The sequence below is a fragment of the Lissotriton vulgaris genome, chromosome 1_1 (genome assembly GCF_964263255.1).
Source record: "Lissotriton vulgaris chromosome 1_1, aLisVul1.2, whole genome shotgun sequence".
Lineage (NCBI taxonomy): Eukaryota > Metazoa > Chordata > Amphibia > Caudata > Salamandridae > Lissotriton > Lissotriton vulgaris.
The window spans coordinates 305,006,769-305,028,700 of NC_141685.1; positions in this window are offsets into that span (position 1 = coordinate 305,006,769).

Below are 21,932 nucleotides of genomic sequence, written 5' to 3' on the forward strand. Positions count from 1 at the left end.
CGGTGCTGGGTATGTAAGCCTCATTGTCTTCAGGTGCCAGTGAGGCTGGTTAAGAAGAATCCAGAGTATTCATATAGGTCAAACGCTGCCCACGTCCACAGCTAATTTTTAAAACTATTTTCTGGAAAGAATTGCCACCATTTATCCATTTGATTTTTTGGTCAAAGCCTACCAGGAAGAAAAGCTGTCTGGTTGCGAAAGGACTTCTTGGGGATATTCTGAAATCGTAAAGGACTTCTTGGGGATATTCTGAAAGCTTCCCTGGGAATGCATTCTGTCATTTATTTATAATTCACATTTGCTTGCTTTCTATTTGTTGACTTTATTTGTTTAGGCTGCACAGCCTGTTTACCACCTCCATGACTCATTCCTTATTCCTCCACAAGTGCTTACTTTCTTTAAACAGGCCTTTAACTGTTATTCTTATCTTGCCACATTTGCTGTGCACCCAGAGGTCATCTGTCAGGCTCTGTCTTCCAAGGGAGCTTGGTGTTTACTTTTCTTTCTCTGTCTTCAAAGTGGGAAGATTTTTATTATAATATTGCTAGGGGTGGGAAAGGAAAGGTTTTTTTTATAGCACATAACAAAATGTAAATGTCTGTAAAAGAACAGTGCCAATACTTCTGAACATATCAGAATTAATGAAGCACAAATGAAGCACTTTTATTTCTAATTCTGAAGTGTGGTGGAAACAAATATGTTAATACAATCAAAATAAATCAATATACTAGGTGATGCCATTATCATACATTATCGTTTGTGTGCTTGTGCGCTGTATAGTTTTATCAGTAAAACTCTGTGCAAATGTAATTGTCATTACAATTGAAAATGTGTTGTCAAGTCAAATGTGCTTTATTCTAATATTTTAAAAAGAATAAAAGATAAAAAATATATAGATAAAAACAGAAAGAGGCATCCTTCTACTATTAATTAAATGTCTACAGCAGCTTCGCGTACTTGATATGAGGCAATAAAACTGTGAGAATACAGCTCCTATATACAGACAGACTCAGAAGGGATTGCAGGTAGATAAAAGCTGGTCTGCATTGTATAAAACCAAGCGATTCTAATAGAGGCTTGATAAATGATTCCTCAAATATGAGTAAAATTTACAGAAATAAGGATGTGTATGGTACTCTGCATAGGTACTTTATCACATGGGCATTTTACTAGTTCATGCAGCCAGTTAATAATGGTAGGAAAACTGGTTAAATGGTGGGAAATGTCCAGCCAAAACTGTCAATACAAATCTATGATTCGTATTATATACATTGACTAGATATGGCTGCCTATCATAGCTAGTCAGGATCCGTTGATTCTTTGAGACAGAAGGTTTATTATTCTCAGATAATAACCTCAATTCCTCAAATAACGATTTACATTTCAGTTTTACAGCTTTCCTTGGGATACTAATCAAAAGCTCTGGGTGGTCAAAATGCTCAGGATGGCCGATGTCGGCCAGAAGGTCACAGACAAATGTGTTGCCTGTAATGGCATCAAACTACTGCACCTGCATACTCCTCTTTAAGCCACTCTACGTCACTCTACTCCACTCCACGCCACTCCTCTCTAAGACACTCCACTTTACGAAACTCTACTCTCTGACACTCCACTCCATTCTACTCCACTCTATGCCACTTCACTCTAGGCCAATATACTCCACTCTACTCTACACCACTCCACTCCACACCACTCCACGACAGTTTACGCCACTCCACTTTATGGAACTTTACTGTACACCTCTCCACTGCAGTCTATAGCACTTTACTCCACTCTATGCTACCCCACTCTATGACACTCCACTCTACGACCCTCCACTGCATGACAGCCGACTCTATGGCATTCCATTCTATGACACTCCACTCTATGAAACTCCATTCTATGACACTTCATTCTATGACACTCGATTCTATGACACTCCATTCTATGAGACTCTACTCGACTCGATACTTTACTTCACTCTACTCCCCCTCCACTCTACGCTCATCCACTCTATGCCCCTCCACTCTATGCCACTCCACTCTATGCCACTCCACTCTACAATACTCCAATGCATGACAGCCCACTCTAAGACACTCCATTCTATGCCACTCCACTCTACAATACTCCACTGCATGACAGCCCACTCTATGACACTCCATTCTATGACACTCCATTCTATGAGACTCTACTCGACTCCACTCTATGATACTTTACTCTACTCTACTCCCCCTCCACTCTACACTCATCCACTCTATGTCCCTCAACTCTGTGCCATTCAACTCCACTTTACGATACTGCACTTTGTGTCATTCCACGCCACATCACTCTATGCCACTTCACTCTACCTTCACTTTACACCACTACACTCTACGACACTGAACTCCATACTACGTCCGTCCACTCTACACCAGTCTACTTTAGGACAGTCCACTCTACAACACTGTATTCCACTCTATGCCCCTCCACACCACACCACTCCACTGTACACCACACCACTCCTCTCTACTCCACTCCATGCAGCTCCAATCAACAACACTCTATGCCACTCTACGACACTCTACTCAACTCTACTCTGACACTCTATGATACTTTACTCCACTCTACATAACTCCCTCTCCACCACTTTACTCTATTTCATTCCACCCTACTCTACAACACACTACTCCACTCCACTACTCCACTCTTTACCACTCCACTGTATGGCACTGTATGCCACTCCATGCTACAACACTCTTTGCCACTCCACTCTTCGACACTCGACTATAAACCACTACACTCCATTCTATGTTCCTCCACTCTACGCCCCTCCACTATACGTGACTTTACTCTACTCCACTCTACACCAATCTACTGCACTCTACACCAATCTACTGCACTCTACACCGCAGCACTCCAATCCATGACACTCCACAACACTCTCTTCTGTACCTCTAGCTTTTATCCATACTGAACAGCAGCGACATTGATATTCAATATGGCTAAAACACATTGGCAAAGCTAAGTGCTCTTTTATGGGTGAGATCTATCGGCTTTGCCAGTGCTTGTTTCATTTACAAAATGGTTCCTTTGTCCACAGAAATCCTTGGGTAAATTAAGGAGAAAACTAAGAAAATTACTCAAATATCTGTGCGCCTAGTGTATGATTTAATTACAAGCTAGAAGGGGTCGATTGAGAAATACATTTCATAAGTATGCAAAGTAGTATTGCACAGTACTACTTCACTAACTTATACACAAAAGGCATTTATGAGTACATGAAGTAGAAGTACAACAAAATGTCCAGCTCCCCAGTAGTGAAAGTGCAGAAAGGACACAGTCATTTCTGTTTGTGTTGGGAGCATTTCACAAAGGCATTTAAGAGTACTAGAAGTAGTACTACATGACAGAACGATTCTTTCCCCCTCCTTAATAAGCTTTTAATATTGGCCTGATTCAAGAAGCTTTTACTTGATTACCTGGTGCTTTGTGACCTCTCCCCCCTCCCTTCGCCACCGGACCGCTCTCGGCTGAGTATTGACGCTGAGAGCTGGTTCCCGGTTTGGAGTGTGATTGACGGCGGCCATATTGGGTGTGGGTTATCGCGGGGACCCGCTCTAGTTATGCTTAAAAGGGGCTTAGAGAGCCTGGTGCTTGATCTTGACAGAACGATTCTTTCCCCTCCTGAGGTGGAAGCCGGGAGGTCTATTCTTTCACTTTGTGCTATTTTAATATTGCGCGTTTCAAATTGGCTTGATTTAATAAGCTTTTAATATTGGCTTGATTCAAGAATCTTTTACTTGATTATCTGGTGCTTTGTGACCTCTCCCCCCCTCCCTTCGCCACTGGACCGCTCTCGGCCGAGTATTGACGCTGAGAGCTGGTTCCCGGTTTGGCGTGTGATTGACGGTGGCCATATTGGGTGTGGATTATCGCGGGGACGTGCTCTAGTTGCGCTTAAAAGGGGACGGTCATGCCTCCGCGCAGCGGACATGTACAGCGGACGCGCTGGACCTGCGCCGGAGTCGTGCCAGAGTCCTGCCCGTCTGCGCCCATCCGCGCACAACCGGGCACAGGGGCCTATCCCCCTGGCTGTCGACTGATATATTCCCCAGGTGAGCTACATCGGCTAGACTCTAGTAATCTCACTTTAACTTCAACCATTTTGACCAAGCTAAAAGAGACCTGCATTCTGTGTACTAATAGGAGCGTGCCTGTGAATCATCCCAGTCTGAAGCTAACTAGCCTGAACACTAGATCGTTACAAAAACATCACCTTGAAATTTTTACTCTCCTTCAGAATGAAGACATAGATGTCCTAACTCTTACAGAAACGTGGCTGGGCGACAGCTCTCTACCCGACATCATAGCCGCCCTCCCAAACGAATATGACGCTATGTGGCATAATCGTGCAGATACGCCCGAGGAGGAGGTGTGGCAATTCTATTTAAAAAACATCTAACTGTCACTAAACTAATGGCAGAAACAGTCGATTTAGCTGATATACTTGGTGTGAAGATTACTTTGAGAAACACCTGTCTGGTTGTTCTTACAGTCTATCGTCCCCCAAAATCTACTTCTTTGCTTAATGACTTACTGACCCCCATCATTTCAGATATCTGTACACGCTATCAAAAGGTCTTAATAACAGGAGATTTTAATGTCCATTGGGACAAAACGTGTAAGGATGTGGCAACTCGACAGTTGGAAACCACCATGACCACACTTGGGCTCCAACAATTAGTAGAGGTACCCACACATGATAAAGGCCATACCCTCGATCTAATCTGGACCTCTGATCCGGATGTAGTTCTAAAAGGTGTCCTACCCTGTATTTGGTCAGACCACTACCTGATAAATTGCGATATCCCAATAGATGGGTACCTGTCTCAACCACTACCCCCAAAAACAAAAAAAGTGCGTCAATGGAGGAACATAGTCTCAGAACCTCTGACGGACACCCTCATCAAAAATATATAGCTACATGATACGCATAGAGATCTAGATCAGGAACATGCAAATGTGATGCTAAATCTTAGTCAGGCGGCTCAGGCCATTGACCAAATTGCACCCGAAAGAAATCAAAAGATAAATAGAGCAGTAAAGGGGGCCCCATAGTTTAATCCTTCCTTGAGGGAACACAAAATAAAGCTCCGTCTTTTAGAGAGACGCTGGAGGAAAACAAATGATCCCTTAAATAGGGATCATTATAAAACATTTCTTAAACTATATAAAAATTGTATTCTGTCAGCAAAAGCTGAGTACTATGAATCCCGAATTAACAACGCGGAGAATATTCAAGATCCTAACAGAGTTGAGCAAGAAAGTAGAAAAATCAGAATCCCTGATAGATTGTAACACCTTTCAACACTACTTTCTTGATAAGGTAAAAACTTTTCTCTCTGACATCAAGAATACCTCCAGCAGTCACCCCTCTTTTTCCCACCTTCAAACCCCCCCCCCCCCAGTTTAAACCATTTCTAAATTCCCTTTGATTGACTCCACAGTCTTAGGACAGCTTATGAATCAAACTAAGTCAGGCTCACCAGCAGACCCATGTCCCCCCAGCATCTTTCGCCTGGCACTCCCTACGTTAGAGAGTCACTTTGTCTCCCTACTGAACAAATCATTAGATATTGGCCAACTCCCTTCCAGTTTTAAAGAAGCTCGAGTTAGGCCCTAATAAAAAAGCCGGGGGTAGATCCCACCAACACAAAAAATTATAGGCCTATATCTCAGCTACCTTTTCTGTCCAAGATTTTGGAACAACACGTCTTGATATCCCTCTCATCATTCCTGGAGTCACACCATCTACTCCAGGAGAAACAAGCAGGGTTTCAGGCACACCACAGCGCTGAATTGGCGATGCTTTCAGTGCTGGATGAGCTCAGAGGTATGGCTGACAGTAAGAAGCCGAGTGCCCTGATACTATTAGACCTGTCAGCGGCATTCGATACTGTCAGCCACACCCTGCTTCTGGACAGACTGGCCGCTTTCGGGATACAAGACATAGCCTATAAATGGCTAAAATCCTTTCTTTCCGGGAGAACTCAAAGGATTCAATTGGGGGACTGTATATCAGATTTGGGTACCCTGAAGTGCGGAGTCCCTCAGGGATCTGCTTTGTCCCCACTCCTTTTCAACCTTTATCTGCAGCCCCTAATCGACTCCTTGGTAAGCATGGGCTGCAAAACTTTTAACTATACCGACGATACTCAGTTGTTACTTAGTATTGACAACACAGCATCTGCACAGTCCCATGCCCAAAAAATTCTCAAAGATACGGTGAGCTGGATGACAGCGAATTCGCTGAAGATAAACCCGGACAAAACTGAGGTCTTGGTGATTTCAACTGAAGCCTCTCCTTGGGGTGACTTGTTTTGGCCTCAGGATCTTGGCCCCACCCCGAAACCATGTTCTAATGTAAAAAGTCTAGGCATAAAGATCGACCATGAGCTGTCAATGGCCAGCCAGATCTCCTCCGTTGTTGGGACCTGCACAAATCTAATCAGACAGCTACGTAAGCTAGTCCCTCTTCTTTCCTCTTCCACGCTTTGTACAATTGTTTCCGCCACAATAATTTCAAGATTAGACTATGGGAATGCCCAGTATCTGGGTCTGCCCAAAACATTGATTTATAGGCTGCAAGTAGTCCTGAACGACGCAGCAAGGCTGATCTTTAGGCTACCTAGACGGACTCATGCATCTCCATTACTGTGTAAACTACTTTGGCTCCCCATAAAACAACGGGTGGAGTTCAAAAGTTTATGCATCGCCCATAAGGCAGTCTATGGCCAAGCACCTGCCTACATTAAAGAACGCCTTGGGGTTTATAACCCCACACGGTCATTAAGGTCCTCAAACACTCAACTGCTGTCTTGTCCCCGCTATAAATTAGCAACGAAGGGTGGCAGATCTTTTTCAGTGGTGGTTCCACAGATCTGGAATAAACTCCCAGAGTCTCTTCGTAAGGAAGCAAATCTGTTGCATTTCAGGAAGTCTCTAAAAACACTCCTGTTTAGGGAAGCCTTAAGCACCGCTTAGTGCCACGGCCTCATGCATCTTTTTTCCTTTTATCTACTCTGCTAAATACCATCTTCTTCTGTCATAAGCGCCTAGAGACCTGACGGTGATTTGGCGCTATATAAGCTGTAGTTAACAATAACAATAAGATAATGTAGTCAAGAATGTCTTTGAGAATTGTCCCATAGTTTCTTTAGCGTAATAAAGGGACCCTCCCACAAGTTATCAAAGGCAATGATTAATGTAAATGTGTCAAATTTTTTCCTGCTTCCAAACTGAATTTGATATACATTTAGCACTCAATGATGGCATACCTAGTCACATCATATACCTAAAACAGACATTTTTATTGCATTGCCGATTTGGGGTGCTGACCTCTCCTTATTATTTCCTCTAACTGTGTCTCAGTTCCCTTCCCTTGGGTTTACATATCTCCAGATGGGGGGAATTTGATATGTGAAATTCTCTGAGACTGGGTGCAGGAAGTGTGTGTCCACTGCAGGTGTCCAAATATGCAGAGTGGGGCCTGAGGAAAGTTGTGAGGAGGTGCAGCTATACTATCATCAGTCTATATAAGGGCAGCTGAGATAAGTGTGTGGGGCAGGGTTGATTGGAGGATGGGAAGCTGTGTCCTGCAGGTTTGAACAGCGTCTACTCATCTCTGAGCCTCAGTTTCTGTAATCTAGAGTCTTAAGACATGAACAGGAAGCAAGTGCTGCATAAACAACAGGACTTATGGACGTGTGTATGGGTGTGAGCATCACTTGTACGAGCTCACTTGTGGTTGTACTAACTCCCGGGTGTAATGTCCCTGGATGCAGAATGGCTCACCTCACTTAGCATGGGCGAATTTTGCGAATCTGGCGTTCGCGAATTTTGCGAATTTACGAACTCGCAATCCGCAAAATCCGCGAATTCTCGCGAATTTGCAGATTTTTTTTTGTGTTCGCAAGGGTTTCTGCCAGTTCGCGAGGATTTGGTACTAGTTCGCAATTGCGAACTTACTTGTGGGCTCGCAACGGTCGCGACTATGTTGTTTCTACGTCTGGTTCATCATCACAGCTTCCCAGCACCCTCTGTTTCACCACTGCCACCCTCTCTTTGACCCATGTCACCCTCTGTTACATCAATGCCACCCTCTGGTTCATCATCACTGTAGATGATGGGGGGAAAAGCAAGCACACCTGCCCTGCTTCAACTGACATGAATTAATTTGGGGTTAGTTTATTAATGTGTCACTGTTTTAGAATTCCAGGTCTGGCACCTGCTTCCTTATCAGTAATTTGCTTTCTGTTGCAGTGCAATTTTTTTTTCCAGGACCTTTGTGGCCTACTTCTAGCTATTCTATGAGCCTGCTGTGAGGGTCAGAGCAGGGTCAGACAATTGTTGCAACTAGCAACTGAACTCTGGAGGGGCCCCAGTCAGGAAGCACTACATTGAATTGTTACTAATGATGAGTTTGAACTCTTGCACCTGCCGATTGCTTTCAGTTTTGCAAAACTCATTTTTCTGCAATTTCGCGGGATTCGCGGGGCGCGAACACGTGTGAGATCGGATTCGGAAGCCGCGAATTCGTGCGAATATGCGATTTCTTTTTTTGCGGCGTGTTGGTTCGCAAGGTTTTGTGCGTTTTCGGGAGCCGCTTGTAGCGCAAGGCGCGAAGTTACCCTCGCGGTCGTTCAAAGGCGCGGCCATCTTGTTTGCATGACGTATTTCCGTTTCCGGGCGCGAAGTGTAATCTCGCAAAGTGTGCGGCTCGCAAGTACAATTGTTCTCGAGGAACATCTCGCGCGAACTTACCCGCGCGGTCGTGAACGGGCGCGGCCATCTTGTTTCTCATTCATTGCTATGGTTCTGGGCATGCTTCTTGTATCCTCTCTAAATCTGTGCCATCCTTTGCTTGTTTGAAGTTTTTTTTAATCTATTTTACTTATTATCTACCCCTCTATTTTTCTAGCCCTATATTTTTGTGTTTACTGCTACTTTTTGTTAATTTTAAACTACTTTTTTAAACTCTTTTCTTTTCTTCTCTTCCCTATTCTATTTTCTTTATTCCTTTCCGCCCAGACCATGGTGAAGGGAGCCGGGAAGCATCCCGAGAAGGGGAAGGGTCCCGCACCCCGTGCCCGGCTCCCGTGCGGGCGTTTGAGGGGGGAGACAGTCGCACCCCAAGAGATTTTCAGCCCGGAGGAGGTGGGCGCACTACTGTTCTATGTACAGCGCCACCTCCCCAGGACCATAATGGCAGGCGGCAAGATCAGAGGCGGGTACGGGATGTGGGATCGCCGGAAGCGATGGGATAAGGTGTGCCGGGCCATGTACCACCACTCTCGGGTCCGGCGCACCTACAACCAGGCCACCCACCGCTGGACAGATGTCCTGACCCGTGAACGAGATCTGCTCGACCTGCTTGGCCTCGAGATCCCCGGGCTTGGTGAGTAGTAGTAGTAGCTATTTCTTTACTACTCTGTTTTCTCCTGCTGTGTTATTATATTGCAATTTTTTTTTTTACCAAGAGCAATAATGCTGCTCATTACATTGTAGGTATATTATATTTCAAAATCTTCTGTGCATTTCAGGCGCACTGCTCTCCTTCTCAGTAGTGTTGCTACTATGCTTATTTGTTTCCGATTTTGTGTTCATTTCATTAGCCTGTGAAATTATGTATGAGTGTAGTTTAAAGAACTGCGTAATGCTACACACTAAGGTTCAGATGTTTAATTACCGGCGCATCCCTGCAAAGTAGCAGGGATGCGCCAGTAATTGTGCGCCACGCCACTATCACCCATGGTGCGCCGTATTTACAATGCGGCGCACCATGGGCCCAAAATGTCACCAAAGCGTTACGCAACTGTGCCGTAAGGGCGGCACATTGCTGGAGTTGCGTCGCAATGATGGCGCAGCTCCATCAATGCTCTGGGGTGCCCTATCTCCCCAAAGCTGTGTCAAGCCGTACGTCTGCTTCAAGCAGGCGCAGGGTTTGAGTCACGCATCATTGTCGTTAAAGTGAGTGATTGAAATCTTGTAGATTTCCCTCAGCCACTTTTAGGATGCGTTCCTGCGCAGGAACGCCCTTCCTTGCGCCGGAACGCCCCCTGATGGCGCAGGGCTTTACAACGTGATGCATCTCCTATATGCGTCACGTTGTTAATATACGCCGCATCATTGCGCCTCTTTTGTGCTGCCGCTGCGTCACAAAAGTCACGCAACAATGGAGCAAAAGAGCCGCAAGGGGCTTCTAAATCAGCCCCTACAGACTCAAGTTCAGTCCTTCCTTTGTACACATGGCGATAAGAAGAAATAGTGGCGGTGGATTGATAGTTTGAGTATTTCAATGACTGGTTAATGTAGTAGGAAACTTTAGTGTTGTCGCTGATCTTCAATCACGATAGACTTTGGCTGTCACTTTGCGTGCTGCGGACTGCTGCCTGCCAATCCTAGGCAAACCTTTTTAGTACTTTGTTTAGTGAGTTACATAGGGTAATTTCCAATTCGACGGTCCGCAAATCAAGCAATACTAAAGTAATGACGTAGTCGACCACATGAGATTGGTCAATAATATATCCCGTTGAATAGTTGTCTATTTGCTATTTCTTCAAAATATTTTGTTAGTTCTTTTGAAATGTTTGATTTGGTTGACAAATATCATCCATGTTTTCTGTTTTTCTTTCTTTCATGTTGTACATCAGCTTCCCCCAGGGGCAAGAGGAGGACACAGGAGGAGGAGGAGGAGGGTGCTGTTGAGGATGCAGGCCAGGATCGGGCAGGCGAGGGCTCCTTTGCTGGCCCCAGTAAGTTTTAATTTTAATATAGAGTACTTATTTTTTCCCAGCGTTCCTCATTCGATTTTTTCTAAATCGTCTTTGATATTCTTGTAGACTGGATCTAAATTCCTATCCTGCCTCGACTATGACTCTGTGTGGTTTTACTAGATTATTCTTATTAGTCTGTCTGTGTAGCTAACTAAGATTGCACATTTGGCAATTCCATTGGACTCCCATTCTAGTCAGCAATAGCTCTATGCACAGAGTGTAGTCCTCTGGGATTGTCCATAATTTCTTTTCAAGTCTTCTAAATGTTTATGCTTTGACAATTGCCAACAATAAAAAGGTGAATGACCACCAAGATAGAATAAGATACTACTTTACTTTTGGTTTGGATAGGAGGACAATCCATTCTACTACTGTTGCAGGGACAAATCTGCACAAACAGAACTATGGACACTAAATAATGCATTGCTTAGCTTATCAATTATAATAGGTGCTGTTAGACTTTCCACATATCTCAGTGATAACAGACTTTGTAGTTGAACCCCCAATCTCATTACTGACTAGATAGTGTGGCAGAGTCATTTAGCTCCCAAAGTCACCGATGATTATGATTATTCCCCAATGATGTCAGAGGCACGGACTCTTGCTTGCAAAAATTGCAAAACCTTTAGCTCATCCACTCTAGTCTGGAGGACCAAAAACCACAGAGTCTATTTAAGTTTAAAAGCTTTATTAAAAGTAAACACATTTATTAAAATCAAGTTTGTCATAAAAGTAAACGTTTAACTGAAAATGGAAAAGTGCTTAGTGCTGACGATTAATTGGACACATTTCTTGTGGTCGAGCCGAGCTCTCACCTGGTTTGAACTTGATCCTGCTCGTGTTCTTAGAAGTCAAGCTTCTGTCTGTTAGGATAAAAAGTGGTGCGTGTTAAAAACAAAAATCAAGCATTCATCAGTTGTGCCAAAAAGTGCAGCAAGACAACAGCCTTCCCTGGAAAAAGGGACATTTTTACTTTAGAGTACACAGTCACAAATTATTAAATTGTATACTGTATTTTTCACATTTCTTTCTTCCTCCTAGACCAAATATTATATAGTAGTGAGTGGTGTATTCTAACATTATTAAATGTACTTTGTAAGTGGCACATCTGGAGGCGGGGCCAGCGCGGAGGTGGTGGTGGCATTGGACGAGGACAACTCTGGGGAGGAGGCGGTAGAAGTGCCGGACAAATCTGTGGGGGATGACACGGTGGTGGCGGGCAGAGGTAAGCTATATATTCCTTACTTATTGAGATTGAAGACTGCAGAGTGTGCTTTCTGCACGGGTGTATTATAAATAAACCAGGTAGTAGCCTCCCTCCTCTAAATGTACTTCGACTTAGCTGTGAAGTTTTTGGCGAGAAGAATCCCAATCAGATCTGAGATGAACTTGATGGATGGGATGAACGAAAAGCGAAAGAAGGGTGTAAGTAAGTGTGGAAGGACGAGAAATGTAATGATGACTGGCAAAGAAGAATGATATGTGTTTGCTTGGTCCCCGAGGTGGCTGGGAAGGAAAGATTATGGTATGGTACATGGCTGGGTGAATGATGAAGCAAGGATGGGTGGAAGAAGAACATCCTGGGTGGGTGAAACAGAAACTGTATGTGTGCATATACTTTAAATGGATGGATGCCTGGATCATTCATGGTACTATCTGACTCTTAGATAGCATATGTGTATCTAGAGAGAGTAGACGGTCACTGGATGAACTAAGTGTTACTTTGAAGAGCATGTAACACCGCACCCGCACGTCCGTTCCAGTGTAGGAAAGGCAAGGAAAAGAAGTTGTAATTTTGTCCAAATACTACCATGAATAGTAGCAGTAGTTTGTATTGCAACTGCAAGCACAGCATATATCCGGTTATTACGGTGGACACTCCCTACCTCTCTTAATAACTTTAGTGTAGTAGTAGTACGTCATTCATGTGTGGGTGTATCACTGTTCACTCAATAATAAGCAAAGCACCTAAAGTCATCCCATATGTCATCAAATACATCCCATGTGAAGTGATAGATAATCAGATTATTTAGCTTCTTCATTTTCCTTTTCTAATACTCATTTGCACTATAGGGTGAAAGCTAAATTAATTAAGCAGTAGCCCTTTTAACAGAGTATTCTCAGTGCCATCCGTAACGCAAGTCTGTCTCACTCACCATGGTGTGCGTCTGTTTTTCTCGGGTGCAAGTTCACTGCGCTGGCATTATGCCGGCTTGCATAAGATAACGTACCAATTTTCCTAAACAAGAGAGAAGAAGAAGAATAAGACTGGTGTACTGTCATAGTCGACTGTAATAGAAGTCCATTGTGCTTGTAGAATTTGTTCCTTAAACTCCCACTAATGTTAGAGCAAGGATGAAGAAGTTGGAGGTTACATAGATACTGTCATCAATAGTTATGTACTGTGCTTTCAATTTGCTACTTGTACTGTGACAACTTTCTGCTCAATCATTTTGTGTTAATCTTAAGGAGCATTGGTTACAGACTATGTCTTTCTTTCTTCATGTAGTTGCTCCTTCCAAATCCAAGAGACCATCAAGGAGGAAGGAGCTGGCTCGAATGGCCCGGCAACGGAGGCTGGATGCCACTGTCGCTGAATATCGGCGGCTGGTGGCCCTGGAGGAGGAGGAGACGCAGTCTGGTAATACAACAACGTCCACTGGGACAGCTGCATCCTCCTCCGTGCGGGCTGCCAGCCAGCGCAGTGCTCCAGCGGTACGGAGCCGGGCTACCAAAGCCAAACGCCACTGCCGAGCAGCAAAGACAGCAGTTGCCCCCCACAGGATTTGCAAGGCACGCCGGCGCCGCTTATCCCTCAGACTGTCCTACCTGGAGCAGGAGGTCCTGAACTATAAGAACTTGGTGGAGGGCCTCCGCTTCGAACTTGCCACCCTCCGCAAGGAGCATGATGCCCTGGCTGCTAAAGTCAACAGCACCCTGCCATAGTGTCCCTTGCCCCTTTTTTAGAGACTTTTGGGGGGTGGGAATTGGGAGTTGGGTTTTTGGGAACTTTTGAAGGACAATCGTTGGGGTTAGGGAGGGTCTTGCGGGAGATTATTTTGTTAGGGCTATAAAGATATAATTTTTGAAACTTTATCTGACCATATCTGTTTTTTACTGCTTTTGAGTCTGGTGGGTGGGGGTTTAACAGTAATTTTGTTTTCCTGAATAGCCCTAGGACTTTAGTAGTACTACCGTCAATCTCTCGTCTCTCCTAATACTCCATTATACTACCTCCAACTAAACGCTTATCTTACCTGTAATTTCTGTTTGAAAGTAGGGCTAGGCCCAGGGCTGGCTCCACGGGAAATGGCGATTAAGGTTGCAATCCAGGGCGGCTGAAATTTCCTCCTCCTTGTGGTGGTACTAGTGGTGTGACACAGTGGCAGTTGCATGGCTATGGAAAAAAAGAAAATGAAACCTGGTTTGTCCTTACTGTAGCATTACAACGGTACGATAGAGAATATAGCAGGTGACAGTACACTAGACTACAACAGTGCCACAATGTAGCCTAACAAATGGTAAAGTATTTATAGTATAACTTGTACTTGCGTAGGATTTCTTTGACATTGGCTAATACTACAAGAAATAGTACTGAAGCTGAGTAAGTCTAGAATATATCCTCGGATTCCTTCACCAGCCTGTTGCTATGACCTTATCCTCCCCAGCAAGTGTGTGGAATTATTGATGTCAGTTAGTCACACATCAAGCAAAACCACACAACCCGGGGGAAGAGGGTTAGGGTTTGTAAAATGGATAGGAATGGGGGTTTCTTTTTGGGTAGGTTTTGTTGAGAGAAAAAAAAAAGCACAGCATGGACAAACAATAATTGAACATAAAGAAATTTTTAGTTACAAAGCTAACCATAAATCTTTTACGTGACATAAAGGAAGTGCATGCACTACTGAATGCATTGTTACAGAAAAGTAAGTAGTACTTTCGACAACCGTGAATGCCAGAATGCGACAGTACAGGGCTACATTAAATTAGGTTAAAAAAATAGCCGAAGTAAAACATATAGAATGGCTGTAGGGATCAATTTAGAAGCAGAGAGAGATCCAAGAAATGCAGTCACACACACTCATTGAATAAAATAATGGATACTGTATCTGTATTGTTGTAGTAGTCCTGTTGAATTTGGTAAGTAAGTTGCATGCAGCAAACAATTCCTCTTATTAGCGGCACTCCTCCATTCCAGCTGACGCTTCGTCCATCAATGTTGGTGACCAGAAGACACCCTGTACACTGCCTGCCTGGCGGATGCTGAATTGCGGCTCGCTAATGTGAAGCCTGACTTCATCCTTTTTTCCCCATTGCAGACTGAACCCGGCCTGTAATTATTGAACGAAAAACAGCACTGATTAATAAATATAAGGTATGTACGCTGTGTAGTGCAAAAAGTCACACTTTGATTTTCCTAATAGACAGTACAACATTTTTGACAGTGCGTACTCTGTCTGAGTCACCTTTTCAAGGATAAATATGTATGGGCGAATTAATTTAGCGGATCTTTCCCCTCAAGCTAGGTGTACTGTAAACTGTGTTTTAGAGCAAAATTAGACCTTCCCAGCAGTGCTTCCACCCAGACCCTTACTAAAGCCAGTTGCAAAGATGTAGAAGACCCCCAATCAGATCTCAAAAAACGAGCCCTAGCAGAAAACTGGTGACAAAACGTACTTCAAAAGTAAAAGTAGGCCCAAAAACCCCCTAACCCACCGTGGATTTTATTCAAACCACCTGCAAGCAAGCAAAAGTATCCATAGCCAGCATCGCTCCAAGACTCGAAAACGCCCCCACCCAAACACATGCAATAGAAATACTGCTAGTGCTAACCCTAACGAGCCCTAAGTTAAGAATAGTGGCAGAGGCTTTCTTTAACTATGTCAAATCCCCCCTTTCCTACCATGGATTTTCTTCAAATGACTTGCAACTAAAATTACACATTCTCACGAGTGCTCTAAGACCCCAGAACTCAGTTGCAAAAATCTAGAACACCCCAAAACACATGCAATCCTGCTGCTAGGGCTAACCCTAACGAACCCTAAGTTACAAAAAGTGCCAAAAGGGTTTTCCTTATGGATTTTGTCCCAACCACTTCTATCCGGTATTAGACCTTCCTAGGAATGCCCCAAGACCCGCCAACCCACCGGCCAAAAAGCACAACACCCCCAAACAGCCCAAAAGCAAAATCTCATACTTACAATATTTCTCGGCCTTCGGTCCAAACGCGCTGTGTAGCTAGGCCATAACTCCAGTTTACCACCACCGATTTCCTGAAAAGCAAATGCAATCAAGATTAGAGTGTACCAGCAGTGCTCCCAGACCCCGAAACCCACCCACAAACACCAGGAAGCCCCCCAAACAGGCCCCCGAAAACGCTACATTGAGCAAAATGTCAGAAATAGCAACAACAAAAAATCAGCGTGGATTTTGTCCCAACCACTTCTATCCGGTATTAGACCTTCCCAGGAATGCCCCAAAACCCGCCAACCCACCCGCCAAAAAGCACAACACCCCCAAACAGCCCAAAAGCAAAATCTCATACTTACAATATTTCTCGGCCTTCGGTCCAAACGCGCTGTGTAGCTAGGCCATAACTCCGGTTTACCACAACGGATTTCCTGAAATGAATATGCAATCAAGATTAGATTGTCCCAGCAGTGCTCCCAGACCCCGAAACTCACCCACAAACAGCCAGAACCCCCCCAAAGAGCTCCTCAAAAGCAAGCAAGTCAGCAAAAACACAAAAAAATTCCGCCTCCGATTTGGTCCAAACCACTTTTATCCGGTATTAGAGCTTCCCAGCAATGGCCCCAGAGCCATCAACCCAAGAGAAAACGAGTAGAAGACCCCCAAACAGCCAAAGAGCAAAAGTACAAAAATGGGGACTTAGTCATTTTTTTGCCAATTTCCCAAATCACTCCGCGCGCGCTCTGCAGCTAGGCCCTAACTCCCCTCTGCCACCATGGATATGCTTCAAACCTCTTGCAAAGTAAAGTATCCATACCCAGCAGTACTCCCAGACCCCGAAACCCACCCACAAACACCAGGAAGCCCCCAAACAGGCCCCCGAAAACGCTACATTGAGCAAAATGTCAGAAATAGCAAAAAAAAAATCTGCGTGGATTTTGTCCCAACCACTTCTATCCGGTATTAGACCTTCCCAGGAATGCCCCAAGACCCGCCAACCCACCCGCCAAAAAGCACAACACCCCCCAAACAGCCCAAAAGCAAAATCTCATACTTACAATATTTCTCGGCCTTCGGTCCAAACGCGCTGTGTAGCTAGGCCATAACTCCGGTTTACCACCACGGATTTCCTGAAAAGCAAATGCAATCAAGATTAGAGTGTCCCAGCAGTGCTCCCGGGCCCCGAAACCCACCCACAAACACCAGGAAGCCCCCCAAAACAGGCCCCGAAAACGCTACATTGAGCAAAATGTCAGAAATAGCAAAAAAAAATCAGCGTGGATTTTGTCCCAACCACTTCTATCCGGTATTAGACCTTCCCAGGAATGCCCCAAGACCCGCCAACCCACCCGGCAAAAAGGCACAACACCCCCAAACAGCCCAAAAGCAAAATCTCATACTTACAATATTTCTCGGCCTTCGGTCCAAACGCGCTGTGTAGCTAGGCCATAACTCCAGTTTACCACCACGGATTTCCTGAAAAGCAAATGCAATCAAGATTAGAGTGTCGCAGCAGTGCTCCCAGACCCCGAAACCCACCCACAAACACCAGGAAGCCCCCCAAACAGGCCCCCGAAAACGCTACATTGAGCAAAATGTCAGAAATAGCAACAACAAAAAATCAGCGTGGATTTTGTCCCAACCACTTCTATCCGGTATTAGACCTTCCCAGGAATGCCCCAAGACCCGCCAACCCACCCGCCAAAAGGCACAACACCCCCAAACAGCCCAAAAGCAAAATCTCATACTTACAATATTTCTCGGCCTTCGGTCCAAACGCGCTGTGTAGCTAGGCCATAACTCCGGTTTACCACAACGGATTTCCTGAAAAGCAAATGCAATCAAGATTAGATTGTCCCAGCAGTGCTCCCAGACCCCGAAACTCACCCACAAACAGCCGGAAACCCCCAAAGAGCTCCTCAAAGGCAAGCAAGTCAGCAAAAGCGCCAGGATGCCCTTGGTGGTGACAGGCTGCGCTCTATAAGTATACCACAATACCACAATACAAAAACACAAAAAAATTCCGCCTCCGATTTGGTCCAAACCACTTTTATCCGGTATTAGAGCTTCCCAGCAATGGCCCCAGAGCCGTCAACCCAAGAGAAAACGAGTAGAAGACCCCCAAACAGCCAAAGAGCAAAAGTACAAAAATGGGGACTTAGTCATTTTTTTGCCAATTTCCCAAATCACTCCACGCGCGCTCTGCAGCTAGGCCCTAACTCCCCTCTGCCACCATGGATTTGCTTCAAACCTCTTGCAAAGTAAAGTATCCATACCCAGCAGTGCTCCCGGGCCCCGAAACCCACCCAAAAACACCAGGAAGCCACCCAAAACAGGCCCCGAAAACGCTACAGTGAGCAAAATATCAGAAATAGCAAAAAAAAATCAGCGTGGATTTTGTCCCAACCACTTTTATCCGGTATTAGACCTTCCCAGGAATGCCCCAAGACCCGCCAACCCACCCGCCAAAAAGCACAACACCCCCAAACAGCCCAAAAGCAAAATCTCATACTTACAATATTTCTCGGCCTTCGGTCCAAACGCGCTGTGTAGCTAGGCCATAACTCCGGTTTACCACCACGGATTTCCTGAAAAGCAAATGCAATCAAGATTAGAGTGTCCCAGCAGTGCTCCCAGACCCCGAAACTCACCCACAAACAGCCGGAACCCCCCAAAAGAGCACCTCAAAGGCAAGCAAGTCAGCAAAAACAACAAAACATTTCCGCCTCGGATTTGGTCCAAACCACTTTTATCCGGTATTAGAGCTTCCCAGCAATGGCCCCAGAGCCGTCAACTCACCCGCAAAGAAGTAGAACACCCCCACAAGTGCTGAGTCTTTCTTCATTGGGCGTAAACTAGCCCTTTGCTTTGATGGAAATAGGAGTCTGGAGGAGGAGGATAGAGGAGCATGTTCTTCTGAACTTGTGAACCTGAGGAATGCAGACTGCGGCACCTTCAAATCAATAAGCAAACAAGTGAAGACAGTTCTGCTGATGGGCTTGTTTTTGTGATTAGGTGATTAAAGTTTGAATTATATTAACTGTGCACAACAAAGAAAGACAGACACACAGGAATAAAAGTGAATAAGGACGAAAAAGAAAGTTATTGATTCATTGTCTCATTTTCAGGGCTCGGTGTCACGTTCCACGAATAAGAATAAGGCTTCGTCATCATACTCTGCGAGCTCAGTGTCACCTGACAGAGAAGAAATTCCCTCATCTATGTTGCTGTCCACCTCGTCTTCATCCGGCGTGCTTTCTCGTACTCTGTAATCTGGTGGTATGAGGTGCTGATTTATCTTGATCATTGTTAACCTCTCCACATTTTTGGGCGAGAGGCGGCTCCGTTTGGAAGTTACAATGCCATTAGCAGCACTGAAAACACGTTCAGAAGACACGCTTGCGAGTGGGCAAGACAAGTAGTTTAAAGCCAGGTTGGAGAGCTGTGGCCACAATTCTTTTTTCCCATGCCAATACGCCAATGGGTCAGCATTAACATAGACCTCTGTTGAGTCATTCAGATAGTCCTTCACCATCGATTCAAGGTGCTCCTCCAAGCTTCCTCCACTTTGCTTAGCTGTTGCTGTGACCTTTTGAGAACCAAACCCAAGCCGAGCTAGCCAATCCTCTTCAGCCTCCAATGTTACTGTTGTGTCTGGTGGTGCAGATGATCCGGTTGCCGGTGTCTTTAACAGCTGAGAGGTCACTTGTGCCGCAGCCACAGGTGCAGAAGTGGATTGTTGTGACTGGGGATGGCCTGCTGATGCTGATGTACTGCCTTTTCCTCCAATTTTCTGCCGTTCTCTTTCAAACCTCTTGGCTGAGGAGGCTAGCCACTGTTTGTACTTTGTAACATCTTCATCAGCAAAAGGAAAGAAGGCTTGGCCTGCCAGCGCCTTTTTGTAGCGTGGATCCAGAATAGTAGCAGAAATATAATGCTGGTTTGAGTGGATCATTTTAAGACGTTCATCACCTTGTAGGCGCTCTAATAATTTCTCCGCCAGAACAAAAGGGTCTTGGCTTTTCTCATCTTTTTGAAACACAGAACACACCTCCTTCAGTTGGTGCTCCAGCATGTACAACAATGGGATAGCTTTTCCCAAATTACAGTCCTCCTTGCTGACTGCACGCGTGAAGAACTCAAAAGGACGAATCATGCGTGTCAGGCTTCTAACTATGTCCCATTGCGCCGCACCCATCCTCAGGTCTCCTTCTGAGCTGTACCCTGTCTTAAGAAATAGTGATCGAGTACCGTGTACTGCTCATACAGACGCTCAAGCATGTAGAAGGTTGAGTTCCAACGTGTTGCCACCTCCTGGATGAGTGCTTTCACTGGCATTCGACGTTCATATAGCAGGCTCCTCAGATGCTTCCGGGCCTTAGAAAAATGGCTGAAATGGTTGCACATTTTTCAGCAGGTGTCCACTACCCTGTACGCTGCACTGTCTTTATCACTCAAGAATTTTTGGACAACCAGGTTTATACAGTGCGCCAAACACGGCACTCTGAAATATTCACCCAGCTCCATGGCCTTAACTACATTGGCGCCATTATCCGTGGAAACATAACCAATCTGGCGTTTTTTTGGGGACAGCCAGTCAAGGACCTTTGTGTTAAACACATCCAAAATGTTTTCTGCTGTGTGACGTTTCTCCAAACCAAACATGGCTAGTGTTGCATGTTTCCGAGCAGCTTTAAAAACTTGGTCCGGGTCAACACCTGCGTTTAGCTTTGCTTTAACCCCTGAAAAAGAGACCCAGTGTACAGTGATGCACATGTAATCAGCGCCTGCGCCACTGGTCCACATGTCTGTTGTCAGATGTATAGTGTGAACAGCACTCTTCTGCAAAGCTGCCCCAATCACCTCCAGAACATCTTCATGTAGTGCTGGAACCGCAACTCGGGCAAAATAGAACTGGCTAGGAACCTTCCATTTAGGGCAGAGCGCTGCCACTAATTCTAGAAAACCAACCCCTTCTACAAAAGAAAAAGGGAGAAGGTCCAGAGCTAGCATTTTAGCCAGCTTAGTGTTGTACAGACGCGTCAGTGGGTGGTTGCGTTCATATTGCGCTTCTGTAAACAACATCTTTTTAATGTTGCCCTGGACCAAGGATTTACGGGATGATGATGATGATATCTTCGACCCAGTTACGCTCGCTGATGAACTTTTTCGCATTGGTGTATCACTCTCTCGCACACTCTTAGTGTGGCTCACATGGGGCGTGCTGCTAACAGGGGTACTGGGTGTAAGTGAAGTGTTTGACACGCCTTCTTCCTCCTCGTCATCATCAGATGAAACATCAACGTTTTCATTACGTGCAATTCGGGCTTCCTTGATCGCCTGTAGGTGCGCAAACCATTGGACAGCGTGCTGTCTCCTAAGATGACCTCTCTGGCCTACGGTACCATAGTTGGCACCAAACTTACCACGACTAACTCGAAGCTTACAAATGCTACAAATGGCTACGTTTTCCTTTTTTGGGCAAACACTAAAGAAGTCCCAAACTGCAGACTTGAAATGTCTTTGGGGGCCGGAGGAGGCGGCGATACTGGTGGTGGTGGTCCTGCTGCTAATGCCAGATGAAGTGGAGGATGTGGATTGCCGAACTTCAGTACGTTTTGCACTTTCCCCACCACTAATTGAGGTCGAGGTGGATGGAGATCCCTTCTTGCGAGGAAGAAATATGGAAGCGGTAGGTGTTGGTGTACTAGTTAACTCCAATGATTGTTGTGTTTCCATTGCCTCCTCGTCGACATCATCATCACGCTCAGCAGCTTCTTGGGCTAGGGTCAAAATGTCTCTTTGCTGCATGCCCGCTGGGGCTGCAGTGACCTTTATGATGACTGGCTCGTCGTCGTGAGAGGCTTCATCAACAGCAGTATCCGTCACTTCTTGTTGAGCCTCATCACACTCCATAGCTATGATTTTTTCGACGACCTTCCTTTTACG